Source organism: Panthera pardus, unplaced genomic scaffold (assembly GCF_024362965.1).
Source record: "Panthera pardus isolate Hobbes unplaced genomic scaffold, ASM2436296v1 HiC_scaffold_27, whole genome shotgun sequence".
Lineage (NCBI taxonomy): Eukaryota > Metazoa > Chordata > Mammalia > Carnivora > Felidae > Panthera > Panthera pardus.
Window position 1 is genome coordinate 24,637,767 of NW_026526843.1, and position 18,510 is coordinate 24,656,276.

The 18,510-nt window shown below is 33.7% G+C and overlaps 1 long non-coding RNA gene across 1 annotated transcript in view; it reads right to left on the bottom strand.

Annotated features, from left to right (window-relative positions):
• Positions 1 to 14,267, bottom strand: part of LOC128773889 (uncharacterized) — a 109,522-nt gene extending 95,255 nt beyond the window's left edge. Inside the window, exon 1 of the long non-coding RNA XR_008418370.1 lies at positions 14,181 to 14,267. This is a non-coding gene — a long non-coding RNA (uncharacterized LOC128773889). The remainder of the gene's footprint in view (positions 1 to 14,180) is intronic.
• Between the last annotated feature and the right edge of the window lie 4,243 nt (positions 14,268 to 18,510).

The window sequence follows — 18,510 nt, forward strand, 5'->3', positions numbered from 1 at the left end:
CTAAATATTATTACCAATTAAATAGAGAAAGTACAAGATTAACCATGGACATCTGGTTAGGGAAGAATGTAAAGAAGTGGATTCATAGTTTATAAATAACAGGAATTGGCATTTTTTAAACAGAGCTTTTGATGTCAAGCGATAACTTTGATGTCAAGTGATAACGAAATGAAGATTTAGTGTTACAATAGCAAATTAAAAGTAGTAGCAAGATAGAACATGTTTTACGTGTTTACTATATGAAGTTTTTTTCCTCTCATGACACTTTATTGTGAATCAACTTTCCTTATGTTCTTAATGTTTCCCATAGCTTCACCTTGGTGATTATTTGATCCACCAAAGCATTCATTTAACACTAATTTTGGTCTGAGTTATATATTCCACATTATCTCTGCAAAAACTGTTTATTTGAGATTGGTATCTCAAAAACATATTACTAATGCTTTAATTAATGTTTTGGATGGTTCTGAGTAATCATATGGTATGCGTTACATCCCTCAATTATCCCCTGAATGGTATAATGGATGTATTGTAAAATTTGTTGATTTGTAATTGCAGAGTAAAATGTGCTTGCATGTAAGTGAAGATATATATGTATGAATGGATAATGCTGCAATTTGTTTTTCTAATAGCTATTGCTAGTTTACACCACTTATTTAGCAGTGAATATAGCCTTTGCATAAACTTCTTCTTAGTATAATTTGATACCATACTAGTAATCCATAAAATTATATCAGCCCTGAGGGGTTGGTCTGGTTGAAACTGCATTATTAATTCATTTAGGTATTAACCTTAAAAAAGAATTATACATAACCCCTTCCTTACTTTTACTAATGCCTATTTGTATATAATCTATGTTGACAAAACACACTGAATATTCACTTTATTATGTTATAGTATCTTTATTGAAATATAACTTACGTAACACAAAGTTCACCATTTTAAACTGTACAATTCAATATTTTTAGTACATTCACAGAGTTATGTAACCTCGCCACTATCTAAATTTAGAACATTTTCATCACTTATGAAGAAACCCCATACATATTAGAGTCACTCGCCATTTCCCCTGTCCCCAGCCTCTGACAAGTACTAATCTGCTGTTTCTATGGATTTGCCTATTCTGAGCATTTCATGTAAAAGGAGTTATACAATAGGTGGTCTTTTTTGACTGGCTTCTTCCACTTACCATAATGTTTTCAAAGTTTATCCACACTGTAGCAATGTATTTCATTTCTTTTTATGGCTGAATAATATTTCCTTGTGTGGATATAATACTACATTATATTTCTTCATCAATTGATGGATATTTAGGTAGTTTCCACTTTTGATATTATGAGTAATGCTGTTATAAATATTCACTTACAAGTTTTAATGTTCATATGTTTTCAATTTTGGGGAGTAGAGAATTAGGAGTGGAATCAAAAGGTTATAAAGTACTTTTTTGTTTTAACATTATGAGAAACTGCCACACTGTTTTCTGAAGTGATTCCACTATCTTATAGTGCCACCAGTGATGTATGAAGGTTCTAGGTATCATTGCTAACATTTGTTATCATATGTCTTTGTGATTACATCCATTCTAATGGATGTTAAGTGGTATCTCACTGTGGGTATGACTTGCATGTCCTTAATAACTAACGATGTTGAATATCTTTTCATATGCTTGTTGGCCATATATATCTTCTTTAAAGAAATGTCTGTTCAGATCCATTCCTTATTTTTTAAATGGGCTATTAGCCAAGTTACTGCAGAGTTGTGAGTTCTTTACAGATACTAATATAAGCTCCTTATTAGATATAGCTTTATAATATTTATCTCCCATTCTGTGTGTTACCTTTTTAAATTTATAAATGTTCTTTGAAGTACAAATGCTTTTAATTTTGGTGCAGTACAATTTTTCTATTTTCTCATTTACTATTTGTGCTTTTGATTTGTACTGAAGAAATCTTTGCCTCATCCAAGGTTACAAAGATATACATACTCTTGTATTCCCTTCTACTAATTTTGAATCTTTTGTTCTTACATTTAGATCTATGATCAATTTCAAACTAATTTTAGTACATAGTGTGAGGCAGTAGTCTGACTTCATTCTTTTGCATCTGTATATCCAGTTGTCTCAGCACCAAGTGTTAAAAAATCTATTCTTTATACCATTGAATTGTCTTGGCAATTTTGTCAAAAATAAATTAATTAAAAATGTGTATCCTCAATTCTATTCCATTGACTTATATGTTTATCCTTATGCCAGCTCCACACTCATTATTACTGTAGCTTTGTAGTAAGTTTTGAAATTGAGAAGCCTGTCAAATTTGTTCTTTTTCAAAACTGATTTCATTATTTAGAAACCCTTGCATTTCAATACTAACTTTAGGAGCAGCTTATAAATTTTCAGGAAAAAACAATAGCTGGAATTTTGGTAAGGTTGCACTGAAACTTTGATTCAATTTGGGAAGTATGCCCATCATAACTATATTATATGATTCCATCATAACATGAACATAGGAGGTATTTCCATTTATTTAGATCTTCTTTAACTTCCTTTAATGATTATTTCGTAGCTTTCAGTTTACACATATTGTACTTATTATGTTAAATTTATTGCTGAATATTTAAAAATGTTTTGATGTGTTTATCAAATGTAGCTGTATTATTTTATTTTATTTTTGTTCATTGTTAGGACAGAGAATTCAATTTATATTTTAATTTTGATCTTATATACTATAACCTTGTTGGAATTATTTAGTACTTCTAATAATAATTTTGTGGATTCCTTTTGATTTTCTATATATAAGATCATGTTATCTGTGAATATATATTTAATTCTTCCTCTCTAATCTGAATGGTTTTATTTCTTTTTTTTTGCCTAATTGACTTGGCTAGGACCTCCAGTATAATGTTGTATAGAAGTAACTAGAGCATATGTCTTGTCACATTTTTTAGTAATAAATATTAGGTAAGTATTTGCCAAGATTAACAATAACTATTTGATATTAGAGTTGGATGTTATAATACATACATATTTTGAAGGTTTTTAAATGTTTATTTATTTATTTATTCATTTATTTATTTTTATTTTGAGAGACAGAGAGAGAGAGAGAGAGAGAGAGAGAGAGAATCCCAAGCAGGCTCTGTGCTCTCAGCACAGAGCCCGACACAGGGCTTGATCCCATGAACCATGAGATCATGACCTGAGCTGAAACCAAGAGTCAGATGCTTAACCAACAGAGCTACCCAGGCACCCCTTATATTTTGATCCTTTGAAATGTCCTTACTGGAAGTTATGATAAGGGAAATATCTCTGTCTCTCCTAAAAAAATGTGTCTTCTCTGACAAGTAGGAAATTACAGTGTAACAAGACACACATAACCTCCCTGTGTGATAGTATTTCCTGTATTTACCAGACATAGGTGACAACTATTATTATTATAACAACTAACCACTAAGAGTAAATGGAAAATATTCAGTTTCTCTGTGTATTGTTTTTTTTTCTACCCCATAGGTGACTAAGTTTGTATGGTGGGGCGGATAGAACACTCACTATACATTAGGTTTTGGAATACAATTTTTAATTTCTATACCCAATATTAAAATCATTTAGTATCATTGCCTAATAGCTCTTTTTGTATAAGCTTATGGGTGGTACATTTCCTTTCAAGGCTTTTCTTCTTCCTCTTTCCTTAGTTCACATGACTGTAAAAATTCAAAATTCAGTTTTAATCCAGATGCAAATGACCCTTCTCAGTAATATACTATGACAGAGAATTTCACAGGTCAACCATATCTATTGCAAACAGTAAGTTCCTTTCATTCATTTCAAATTAAGTGTCTTTCAGTCCCATCAATTGTCTTCTTATTTTCAGAAATATGTTCAAGCCATTGGGAAGCTGTGGATACTGACATTCACCAAGTCCATAATTACTTAGGGAGTATCAATCAAGGTCTTTTTTTGAGTGTTAAAAGAATAATTTTTCAGTCTCTTTTATGACTCAGATTTTTCTATTTTAGAAAGAAGGAAAAATATAAAATACATATATCACCATCTGTGGAGATAGTATTAAATTATATAATTGTTGGTATTTATTTACAAAGTATTTTCAGCACTTAATTTTATTTGTAATCATACCTTTTCAATAATTATTGCTGGCTTCTTTGTTAAAAGAATTTTTCAAACATACATTCAAAATATGTTTGGAACCAAATAGTACGTTTTCTTCAAATAATAAAGAACTTGCTTTGAACACAATCCTAAATTCTACTCCTCCCCAGAGGGAAGCATTATTAATTATTTTAATTCCTTCCGGTTATCATTTCCATGTCTCTAAATAATATGCTTATACTGATAAATCTTGACTGATCAGTTTTGCACATTATCTTTTGACTTTCACAATACAATAGATTAGGAATAAGCTTACTTATCCCCACCAAATAAATATGCAGATATAATTACTTCTCTTTTTTAAAGTACTTCACTCTTTTAAGAAATATACCCTAATGTCTTATTCTATCAAATATAAACAGGACCTCTCAATTTGCACTTTGTAAGACTTTGTAAGGTATTAGCACTTGTATTTTCACTTTGGTTCCCGTACTCCCTTCCACTACTTCACATTTGACATCAAAACCTATACTTTTTCTTTGCAAATGTCAGATGCATTTATACAATTTTTAGTAGAATTTAAGTTATTATATTATGCAAATTATTATAAAAGTTGAAAATAGGAGAATAGTGTTTACATTGGCATGAGAACATAAAGGACATAAACCAAGTTATATACTACGACTGTGCGTTTTATTTTGTTACAATGTTTTGCTTTGCTGTGGTTTCTTTTTACATAATCTTCATTGAGATACAAATCACATACTATAAAATTTATCCTTTTAAAGTTTACAGTTCAGGATTTTAACATATTCACAGAGTTTTGCTTCCACCACCACAATCTAAGATTAAAGATTTTCATAACTCCAAAAAGAAACTTTATACCCACTGCCACTCCCAATATCCAACTCTGGAGATCTAATGTACAGCATTATGATTATAGTCAATAACACTGTACTATATATTTCAAAGTTTCTAAGAACCTAGATCTTAAATGTTCTCTACATAAAATGGAACGATACTTACATGATGCAATGGAGTTGTTAGCTAACACCACAATGGTAATCATATTGAAATATATAAATGTATCAAATTAACATGCCGTACACCTTGAACTTGCACAGTTATATGTTATATCTCAAAAAAAAGTAATCAAACAATATATGTCCTTTGTGGCTGGCTTCTTTTACTTACATTAATATTTTCAAGATCTACCCATATTGTTGCATGCGTCAGTACTTTATTCCTGTATATAGCCAAATAATATTGCAATGTAGGATATATCATATTTTAGTTATCCATTCATCAGTTGATGGATATTTAAGTTGTTTCTAGATTTTGGCTATTATGAATAACACTGCAACAAACATTTGTATACAAGTTTTATGTGGAAATTTGTTTTCACTACTCAAGGATATATAATTAGTAAAATTTCTGGGTCATAGAAACTCTATGTTTAAATTTTGAGAAGTTGCCAGATGGTTTTCCAAATAGGAAACACCATTCTACATTTCCAGCAACTGTGTAGGGAAGTTCCGATTTCTCCATATCCTCCCCAACACTTGTTATTACCTATTTATTATACACACCCTAGTAGATATGAGGTTATATCTCATACAGGTGCTGATTTCCATTACCCTGATAACTAATAATGATGAGCATCTTTTCATATACATATTTCATTTGTATATCTTCTTCAAAGAAATATCTAAGCAGATCATTTGACCGTATTTTAACATTTGTTTATTTTGAGAGAGAGAGTGAGAGAGTGAGAGTGAGCTCATGCGTGTGTGGACAAGGGCGGGGGAAGGACAGAGAAAGAGTGAATCTCAAGCAGGCTCTGCACTTTAAGCACAGAGCCCAAAGTGGGGCTCAAACCCACAAACCATGAGATCATGATCTGAGCTGAAATTGAGTTGGACGCTTAACCAACTAAGCCACCCAGCTGCCCCAGCCCATTTTTAATTAAGTTGTCTTTTGTTGAATTATTAAGAGTTCTTGAAATAGTCTGCATACAGGTCTATTACCAGATATATTATTTGAAAACATATTCTCCCATTCTGTGTGCCATCTTCTCACTTTTTGATGGTATCACTTGCAGCACAATTTTTTAAAATTTTGATGCAGTAAAATTTATTTGCTTTTGCTGCTTTTGATTTTGGTGTATCAAATATATCATTGCCAAATCCAAAATAACAAAGATTTACTCCTAAGTTTCCTTCTAATAATTTTATATTTTTACCTATAACAATTGAATCTATTATCTATTTTGAGTTAATTTTTAATATGGTTTGAGGTAAGGGTCCAGTTTCATTATTTTGCATGTGGATATCCACTTGTCCAAGCACCATTTATTGAAAGGTTATTTTTCCCATTTAATTTTCCTGAGATCATGTTGAAAATCAACTGATCATAAATGTAAATCTTTATTTCTGAATTCTCAATCTCTTACATTAACTTATATGTCTGCCTTATGCCAGCACCACACTGTCTTGATTACTCTTGTTTTGTATTAAATTTTGAAATCAGAAAGTGTGAGTCCCTCAACTTTGTTGTATTTTTCAAAATTTTTTTAGCTATTATGTGTCCCTACATTTAAATATGGATGTTAGGAATAGCTTGTCCCTAAATTCTGCACTGGGACCAGCTCAAATTTTGATAGGGATCACACCAAATCTGTATTATTTTGGGGAGTACTGACATCACATCTATGTTTAATCTACCAATCCAAACCATGGGTATGTCTTTCCATTTACTTATGTGTTCTTTAATTTCTTACAATGATATTTTGTAGTTTCTGGTATACAAATCTTACATTTTTTGTTAAGTTTACATCCAGTTATTTTATTTTTGATACTATTTTAACTAAAATTATTTTCTTAATTTCACCTTGGAACTAGCTAGCATGTACGAATATAATTGATTTTATATGTTGATATTAGATCTTACAACCTTGCTGAACTTATTGGTCTTAATAGTGTTTTTTATAGTTAATGATATTGTAATGATGTATGGTGACAGATGATGACTACACTTGTGAGCACTGAGTAATTTATAGAATTGTCAAATCAATATATTGTACACCTGAAACTAATGTAACATTGTATGTCAATTATACTCCAATAGTACAGTTTTAATAGTGGTTTTGATGGATTTTTTCTACATAAAGAATATTTTCCCAGGTGCCTGGCTGGCTCAATCAGAAGAACATGTAACTCTTGATCTCAGGGTCTTGAGTTTGAGCCCCATATTGGATGTAGAGGTTACTAAAAATATCTATATGGTTTTTTTTTTCCTTTGTGAATATGGATACTTCTTTTCAATCTAGATGGTTTTAATTTCATTTTCTTGTCTAGTTGACCTCACTAAAACTTTTAGGGCATGTTGAATAAATGTACTGAAAAAAGGCATCTTCACCTTGTTTCTGCCCTTAACATAAGGCATTCAGTAATTCACCATTAAATACTATGCTACCTGTGAGGTTTTTTTAATAGACATCCTTATTCAGGTTGAGGAGGTTCCCTTCCATTGTTATTTTGTTGATTTTTTTATCATTAAGTGTTGGACCTTTGTCAGATAATTTGTCACCATCTGCTAAAGTGATCATGTGTTTTGTCCTTCATTCTATTAAAATTGTATATTCTTGGCACCCTTGTCAAAAATCAGTTCACTGTACATGTGTGAATTTATTTCTGGGCTCTTTGTTCTATTCTATTAGTCTGTACATCTTACTGTTTCATTTGATGATTTCCTATACTTCATGTAGGCTTTCTTCACTCTTTCATTCCTTCTTTTTTTTTCCTCTGACTGGATAATTTCAAATAACCTATCTTCAAGTTTACAGCTTTTTTCTTCTTATATATCAAGCCTGCTGTTAGTGCTTTATATTGCATTTTTCATTTCACTTATTGCATTCTTCAGCTCCATAATTTGTTTGGTTCAGAATTTCTATTTATAATTTCTAATTTATGATTCATTTTGTTTGAACACAGTTTTCATGATTTTTTTTAATTTTATTTTTTTTATTTTTTAAAATTTACATCCAAATTAGTTAGCATATAGTGAAACAATGATTTCAGGAGTAGATTCCTTAGTGCCCCTTACCCATTTAGCCCATTCCCCCTCCCACAACCCCTCCTGTAACCCTCAGTTTGTTCTCCATATTTAGGAGTCTCTTCTGTTTTGTCCCCCTCCCTGTTTTTATATTATTTTTGTTTCCCTTTCCTTATGTTCATCTGTTTTGTCTCTTAAAGTCCTCATACGAGTGAAGTCATATGATTTTTGTCTCTCTCTGACTAATTTCACCTAGCATAATACCCTCCAGTTCCATCCACGTAGTTGTAAATGGCAAGATTTCATTCTTTCTGATTGCCGAGTAATACTCCATTGTGTGTTTGTGTGTATATATATATACACACAGTCATCCATCAATGGACATTTGGGCTCTTCCCATACTTTGGCTATTGTTGATAGTTGCTGCTATAAACATGGAGGTATATGTGTCCCTTTAAAACAGCACACCTGTATCCCTTGGATAAATGCCTAGTAGTACAATTTCTGGGTTGTAGGGTAGTTCTATTTTTACTTTTTTGAGGAACCTCCATACTGTTTTCCAGAGTGGCTGCACCAGCTTACATTGCCACCAGCAATGCAAAAGAGATCCCCTTTCTCCACATCCTCACCAACATCTGTTGTTGCCTGAGTTGTTAATGTTAGCCATTCTGACAGGTGTAAGGTGGTATCTCATTGTGGTTTTGATTTGTATTTCCCTGATGATGAGTGATGTGGAGCATTTTTTCATGTGTCGGTTCGCCATCTGGATGTCTTCTGTGAAGAAGTGTCTATTCATGTCTTTCACCCATTTCTTCGCTGGATTATTTGTGTTTTTTTTTTTTTGGGTGTTGCGTTTGATAAGTTCTTTATAGATTTTGGATACTAACCCTTTATCTGATATGTCATTGGGAAATATCTTCTCCCATTCTGTCAGTTGCCTTTTAGTTTTCTGATTGTTTCCTTCGCTGTGCAGAAGGTTTTTATTTTGATGAGGTCCCAGGAGTTCATTTTTGCTTTTGTTTCCCTGTTTTCATGATTTTGTCGAACTGTCTATTTGTGTTATCTTGTAGCTAGTGAGATTTTTTAAATATTTATTTTGTGAGAGAGAAAGGGGAGATAGAAAACGGAGAGCAATGGGGAGATATTGGTTAAAGAGTACAAACATCCAGTCGGAAGATAAATTTTGTAGGTCTAAGGCACAGCATTGTGATTATAGGTAACAATACTTTATTAAGTACTTGAAAGTTGTTAAGAGGGTAGATTTTAAATGTTCTAACCGCACCAAAAAAGGTAATTATGTCATATGATGGAGGTGTTAGATAATGCTAGTGGTAATCATATTGCAACATATAAGAGTATAAAATCAATACATTGTACACTTTAAACTTACACATGTTGTAGGTCAATTATATCTTAATAAATCTGGAAAAAAACCAAAAACAAACCCAAAATAAAGTGGGTGTTATAAAAATCCTTAAGCAAGAAATTTTGAATGCATGTTTATTTATTTTTTGTTTTTTTAAAGTTTATTTATTTATTTTGAGAGAGAAAGACACAGCACGAGTATGGGAGGGACAAAGAGAGAGGGAGACAGAGAATCCCAAACAGGCTCCATGCTTCCAGTGCAGAGCCCAATGCAAGTCTTAAACTCATAAAACCGTGAGATCACGATCTGAGCTGAAACCAAGAATCACTTAACCAACTGATCCACCCAGGCACCCCTGAGTGCATTTTTTAAAAAATGCTTATTTATTTATTTATTTGGGGAGGGGGGAGGGTGAGCAGGGGAGGGGGAGAGAGAGAGAGAGAGAGAGAGAGAGAGAACGAGAGAGTGAGAGGGAGATGGAGGGAGAAAGAGAATCCCAAGCAGGTTTCTACCTGTCAACACAGAGCCCAATGCAGGGCTTGACCCATGAACCATGAGATCATGACTTGAGCTGAAATCAAGAGTCGGACACTTAACCGACTAAGCCACCAGGTGCCCCAAATTTTGAGTACTTTTACAACTGTTGAAATAGAAACTCAGAAACTCTCATCAAAGAAACAGAAGATATAATGTAGAAAAAATGAAAATTTTAGAGCTGAAAGGTTCATTGACAGAAATGTGTAAGACATTCAACAGATAGGCTCAATAACAGAATAGACATCACAGGAAAGTGTCAGTGAACATGAAAATAGATCTATATAAATAATCAAATTTGAGCAACAGGAACAAAATTATTGAGAATTAAAATGAGCGGAACCCCAGATACCAGTGGAGCTATAACAAAATATCTAGAATTCACATCATCAGAATCAAAAAGTAGAGGAGAAAACACATGGTGCTGAAAAATATTTGAAGAAATGATAGTGAAGAAATTCCCAAGTTTGAGTAAATAACTAAACCTACAGATTTAAGAAGCTTAATAAAATGCCAGTAGGATAAACCCAAAGAAATTCAGGCTCAAACACTGTCAATGCAGAGCCTGATGCAGGGCTTGGTCTCACAAACTGCAAGATCATGACCTGAGCAAAAATCAAGAGTCCAGTGCTTAACTGACTGAGCTACCCAAGCACCCAACTCATGAGATTCTCTAAAACAATTATTTTTAATTCTTTGCCAGGCAATGTGTATATCTCCATATCTTTAGGGTCATTTACTAGAAAATTATTGTATTCTTTTAGTGTTATCATGTTACTTTGATTTTCTGTGTTTCTTGAACTTTTGTCTTCACATTTGAAGAAGCACTCACTTCCTCCAGTCTTTACTGACTGACTTCAGGCAAGACCTTCACCAATTAGCTGTTATAGGGATTCTGAAGCTTTCTCTGAACTTTTCTGTGCATGTTCCACTCCACATTTTTTGTTTCTTCTTGAATGACAATTCTTAAGATTATTTACCTTCTCTTGATCCTGCAAAACTAATCCAGGTGCTGAGAGACCCTCACTTGCTTTCCCTAGGATGGTATCCTGAAATGCTCAAGTTTTTGTGCTTTCTTCTAATCCTGAAGAGTTAAGCTGGCTTTCTGCATATGCTCACTAACTATATATAAAGGCTTGCACCTGATGCCCATATGGCCACATATAGAGCAGTGGCTATGAGGCCATGTATGGGTAAAATGTGTGCAGCACTGGGGGATGTCTGTGGACCAGTTGGAAGGTCCATAGGTAAGGTGTTCCCATTGGCTTCTGGACAGACTTCTTGATGAAGTCCATGAAGCCATAGTAGGATCCATGCCTCTTTTGATGAGTTCCGAACACTGGCTGCTGTGATTCCAGTCTCCCTTATCTCCTCAATTGTACAGATAACTTCAGTATACTGGGTGGACTGGATGAGAAGTGGGCCTCTTTGGCAGCATCCCACAAAGCTGGGGAAGCAGGCATTCATTCACTATGCTCTCACTCTCCTGGAAGAAATCACAAGCTTGGGGCTTCTCTCTTGGCATTGAGTAATGCCACCTTGGGGGAGAGGTAACATGGGTAAAATGAAACTGTTCTTATCTTCTTCAATGCATCATTCAGATTTTTTGCTCCAAAGGTGTGTTGAAACTTCTGTGTTGTACTCCTAGATTCCTACAAAGGTGGATACCATTGGTGAATATCAAAATTGACATCCTTTGGTGGAATAACAGTAGAAAACTATTCTGTCATCTTGCTGATGTCACTCTTCTTATATTTAAACTTATTTATCATTTATAATTTCTTCATTTATTTGCAAGGATTTGAGTTACCATTCAGTTTCATATCCTTACTCTAATACTGCTTTTCTCCCATCTGTTGCCTTTGTACTGCAATTGTCAAATGGATTACATTTATATATGTTACAAGCCCAAAATACAACAATTTGCTATTGTTTTATTCAATTACTTTTTAAATCATTTGAGAGATGATAAAGTAATAAATATGCATTTATACTATTATATTTCCCTAAGTGGTTAACATTACTGGCACTAATTATTCCTTCTTTTGGATTGAGTTGCTGTTTAGTTTCTTTTTATTTTGGCCTGAAAGATTCTCTTTAGTATTTCTTGTGATGAAGATTTTCTAGTGACTGATTCTATCCGTTTTTGTTTACCTGAAAATGCCTTAATTACTCCTTCATTTGTGGAAGATAACTTTGCTGAATATAGTAATCTGACAGGTTTTTCAGCAGTTTGAATGTGTCACCCTACTGCCTTCTAGCCTCCATTGTTTCTAATGAAAGCTCAATTGTTAATCTTATTGGTGTTTCTTCTTATGTGATAAACTGCTTTTCTCTTTCTTTTGTTCTTTCTCTTTCAACATTTTGACTGTGATGTGTCTAGGTGTGGATCTCTTTGTGTTTATTCTAGTTGGAGGTTTTATGCACTACTTGGATATATACATGAATATTTTCATCAAATTTGGCAATTTTTCAGTCATTATTTCTTCAAATATTCTTTCTGCCTCTTTCTCATTCTTTCCTCTCTTCTGGTATTCCCATTATATATATATATGTGTGTTCCACATTTCTCTGAGGCCATGTTTTTTTCCATTCTTTACTATTCTTCTGATTACATAATCTCTATTTGTCTATCTTCCAGTCTTTGATTCTCTCTTCAGCTAGCTCAAATGCTACAAAGTTTCATTGTTTTTACCAAGATTCAGTGGATTTCCTTGACTATTTCCTCATTTGTTGTATACCCTCAGGACAATTTTTTTTTTAATTTTTTTTTCAACGTTTTTTATTTATTTTTGGGACAGAGAGAGACAGAGCATGAACGGGGGAGGGGCAGAGAGAGAGGGAGACACAGAATCGGAAACGGGCTCCAGGCTCCGAGCCATCAGCCCAGAGCCTGACGCGGGGCTCAAACTCACGGACCGCGAGATGGTGACCTGGCTGAAGTCGGACGCTTAACCGACTGCGCCACCCAGGCGCCCCTACCCTCACGACAATTTATAGAAATGCTCAATGATTGTTGTTGTATAATATACATAAATTTATAATATGTGTTATTCATAACTAGCTGTTTATATATATGTGTATATATATGTGTGTGTGTAAATATATATTTGGATTTATTTACATTTACATTATTTATATATATGTGTATATATATATGTGTGTAAATATATATTTGTATGTATTTATTAATGTGCGCATTATTTATATATGTATATATATTTGTATGTATTTACAAATATATATTTATATGTATTTACATACAAATATGTATGTATTTACAAATATATATTTGTATGTATTTACATACAAATATATATACATATATATACACATATATATACATATATTTGTATGTATTTACATACAAATATATATACATATATATACACATATATATACATATATTTGTATGTATTTACATACAAATATATATACATATATATACACATATATATATATATATACACACAAATGTAATACATCTGTAAATTTTCTTTCTTTAAATGGCTGTTTCTTGAACAAAAGAGATTCCTCTGTGCTTACCCATAAGTAACCCCTACTTGGGATTTCTAATTACCTTTGTCTTAAATGTAGGTTTTAAATTGATTGTGATAGGCAGAAAAGTGTCTCCCCAAAGATACCATGTCCTAATACCCAGAACCAGTAGATATGTTAGTTTTAGGGAAAAAGAAATTTGAGTTCACAGATAGAATGAAGGTTACTAATCTGCACACCTTGAGATGGGAAGTTATTCTGGATTATCCATTGGATACAATGTAATCAAAAGGGTCCTTAAAAGTGGAAGTATAAGGCAGAGGAAGAGTCAATGTCAGATTGAGGCAATGTGAGAAAGATCCAACCACCCATTGCTGGCTTTGGAAATGGGGGGACAGATTATGATACAAAGAATGTGGACAGCCTCTACCAGCTAGAAAAAGCAAGGAAATGGACTTTTTCTTAGAGCTTCCAAAAGAAGAATACAGCCCTGTTGACATTTGATTTTAGCCCAGTCGCATCCACACCAGACTTCTGAACTAAAGAACTGTAATATACTAGATTTATGTCATTTTAACCCATTAAAATTGTAATATTTCAAAGCAGCAATAGGAAACTTAATGCACTCACCAACATTTAACCCTCTTTGCCTTCCAGAGTTGTTCCATGCTTTGCTGGTGGCACTTTAGGTCAGCTACACATCTACACAGATATCACCTGAAGAAGTAGAAGATTCGAATCATTATTTTTTAAATCTCATGTTGTATTAAGTTATGTATGTCACCTTAAGTTTTTAATTGTTGTGAGGGTAATAGGATTCACACTGTTTATATTCATAAAATAGCTTCATAACAGGCAAAGGATGTGATTCAGCATTATCATAAGACGACTATGCATTGAAAAAATGCCCAAAGGTCTCAGGTGCTGGCTTTCTTTTTTTCCAACTGTTGGAACATGAAAAGATCCACTTTGTCTCCAGATCTCAAATGATTACCAGCATGGATGCAAAGTGTTTTGATACCAGGAAGCCCAAAGCCTATTCATTGCAGGGGTCTTTTATAGCAAGCTGGTCATGTAAGCACGTACTAGCTATGTGTCTAGCTTACCCATCACAATTCCCCAAGCCTCACTAAAACCGACTGCAAATCATCAATCCAGTAATTATGAAACAATGCTGACAGAATTTAAGAACATCATTTATCTTTATTTAATATATTTAACAGTACTGACCAAGGATCAATACTTACAGATAAGCAAAAAAAAAAACTTGGACTAGATGAGATTAATCCATGCAATACAATGTGTTTCTCTTCCTTGTACCATTTGCTTTGCTAAATTATAGAGTCAAGAACTATCATAAGAAAGAAATTGTAGGAAGACTGATTTTTGTGTCCTTATATGTGCAAATATTTTTAACAGGAAAAGCAGATAAAATTTATGTTATAATTTAATAATTTTACATGTACATGGGAATTTTCAAAAGGAAAATGAAGACCCCCAAATTCTTGAAGCTTAAAAGCTTATATACCATTTTAATTTAATTTACTTATTTAAATTCAAGTTAGTTAACATACAGTGTGGCATTGGTTTCAGAAGTAGAATTTAGTGATTTATCACTTACATATAATACCCAGTGTTCATTCCAACAAGTGCCCTCCTTAATGCCCATCACCCATTTAGCCCTTCCACCCACCCGCCTCTCCTCCAGAAACCCTCAGTTTGTTCTCTGTATTTAAGAGTCTCTTATGGTTTGCCTCCCTCTCTATTTATATCTTATTTTTCTCCTTCCCTACCCCTATGTTCATATGTTGTGTTTCTTAAATTCCACATGAGTGAAATCATATGATATTTGTCTTTCTCTGACTGACTGATTTCACTTAACATAATACACTCAAATTCCATCCACGTTGTTGCAAGTGGCAAGATTCATTCTTTTTGGTCACCAAGTAGTATTCCATTGTATACATATACCACATCTTCTTTATCCACTCATGAATTGATGGACATTTGGGTTCTTTCCATAATTTGGCTACTGTTGATAGCACTGCTCTGTGTCCTACCATTGTCTTAATAGTTTGGTTTGATGAAGAATTATAAATTAAAAACATTGTACATCAGAACATGGAAGATACTTTTATCCAGTGTTGATTAAAAGTCTGATGCTAGTTTGAGTACTGCTTTTTTATAAATGATCTGTTTGCTTTTTTGTCTTGTATAATTTTCTCCAGAAATTCCTTTTTATCCTTGGGGTTCCAAAATTTCAGAGGGATGAAGTTAGGTTTAGATGTTTTTTCTGTTATTGTTTTTCCAAGTATTTATTTCTTTCATTTATTATGCTGGGTATATAATGAGCCTTTAAAATCTGAAGACTCATGTTCTTTAGTTTTAGAAAATTTTGTTATTACTTTCATAGTTTCCTCTCTTCTATGTTGTCTATTCTCTGTTTGGGGATTCTCATCAGATATTGGGCCACCTGAACTGATAATCTGGTCCTCTTAATGTTTTTCTCTAATATTTTCTTCTTGAGTTTGTTTCCTTCTAGAAATTTGTTCATACATAATAACTGATTTTTGACATATAATTATTCATATTATTATCTTATACTCCTTTTTTATTTCTGTTAAGTCATAATTCAATTGTAGTCAGATAACATGTTTTATATGATTTAAATCATTTTAAATTTATTGGGCTTATTTTATGGCTTAACACATCATCTATTCTAGAAAATATTCCATCTTCACTTGAATAGAATGTTTATTCTGCAGTTAAGGGAGGGAGTGTTTTTTACAGATATCTAGTAGGTCTAGTTGGTTCATAGTGTTGTTCAAGCCTCCCATTTCCTTGTTTCTAACTGTCTTATCCACTTATAAAAGTGAGGTATTTATGCTTATTTCTCTCTTAAACTATTTGTTTCTACCTCTTATATTTTGGATTTACATATTTAGGTAAATTTATGTTTATAATTGTTATATTCGTTAGAAGAACTGTCCTTCTCAACATTATAAAATTGACTTTTTTGACTTCAAGCCTATTTTATCTAACATTAGTGTACCCACTCCAGCTTTCTTTCGGATAACCTTTGCATGATATTTCTACTTACATTCTTTTAGAAGGAAGCAATAGGTATCTTTAAATCTAAAATGTTGTATACCACTCTTGTATACCACATACATTAGGAACATTCTTTTATCCATTGATGCAAAAATTCTAAACAAAACATTAGCAAATTGAATCCTGATATATGCAAAAATATAATACAACATAATCAAGAGAAGTTTGTCCTGGGGGTGCAATGTTGGTTTAGTAATCAAAAATAAATAATAATTCAATGAAAAAATCAGTAATCATAGTTTCTTTTATTAACAGAAAAAGGAGAAAATAACACTATGATGAACAAATATTTGATAAAATTCAGCTTGTATTCATGACAAAGATTACCCTGATAGGAATTAAAGAAAACTTTCTTAAATCTAAAAAAAATCTATAATAAATTCTGCAGTAAACATTCAATTTGGGGATGGATGTGGGCCAACATGGCAGAGAAGGAGGGGACCCGAAGTTCCCTTGTCCCTCAAATACAGCAGTATTGAGGCCAGAAGACTTGGAATTCCAGGAATACAAGCTATAAAGTGACAGAAACCACTCCAGGGGCCCATGGAGATGGCTTGGTGGGACAGAGGTGCATGCTTGCGAATTGGGAGAGTTAAAGCAGGCAGCATGGGCATGGATCAAGGAATCCCTTTGGTGGAGAGACAAAAGGAAGAGAAAGAGAGGCTGTGGAAGTGTGGGATTATATTTGGACAAGAGAAAAACCTCTCCAGACTACCACGGACTGGGAAGTGGAAAAAACGAGGCCAGTCTAACTTGCAAACAGTCTTAGGAGTGACAATCCAGGGTTGGCATGACTTTCTCCAGACCACAGCTGCCCTGAGGGGAGGGGGAGCCAGCCATGGGCTTCATAGCTAGCTCACAAGTGCATTGGGAGAGCAGTCTCCTCCCTTGAGTGGTGTGGAAAGATTGTGCTCCTAGGACAAAGGACCCTGCAGGCACCAGCCAGAAGTCCTTTGTTGGTTGTGCAGAGTGGCACTACCCCTGAACCAGGGTACATGGAGCAGGATTTTTTAAGACCTAGAGGTTTGAATCCCATCCTAGCACCTGGGAGGCACAGGAGGCTATGGAGCAGAGACAAAGTGACCCCTTCATGCCCGTGTGGTGCTGAGGACTGCCTAAACCATATGGTTTGGAACACCTGGTCAGGGGAGGAGAGACCGGGGTGTTGCCATTTTTCTCCCCATCATCAACACAGTGGGGCTTCAGGGACTAGGACAGTTGGCCCCCAGTGGACCACTGCCCCTCCATGCCTCTCCATGCCTGGCAACCAAGCAAAATTGACACTGACCAACCAGAGGGCCCCTCCTCCAGAACAGCACAGCCACCGGTTCCAAGGCACCATCATACAATGGTCCCATGGTTTTGCATTTTCTGATTTGATTTTTAGTCAATTCTTATTATATATATCTATATATACATATATGTCTATATATATATGTATATATAGATACATATACATCTATATATACATATATATGTATATATAGATATAGATATATATATTCTTATTATATATCTATATATCTATATGTAGATATACAGATATATTTGTTTTTCTTTTCTTCTTCTTTGTTCCCTTCTCTATTCTGGTTGTTGGTTTGTTTAAGCAGGCATTTTTAATCTATTATTTTTACTCCTCTTGTTTATCTTTTCTTTATTTTCCTCTGTCTCTGGATTAAGGTGTATAGTTTCTCCAATTCTCTGCCTGGTCATTTTTCCCCCCACCCCTGTCATTTCTCTCTTTGTATGGGATGAGGCTTTTCCACCACCTCCCACTTTTAATTTTTCCCAGGGTTACTTCAATGAACAAATCAAAGCACACCTGGTGGATGGTCCAAGACAACACTAT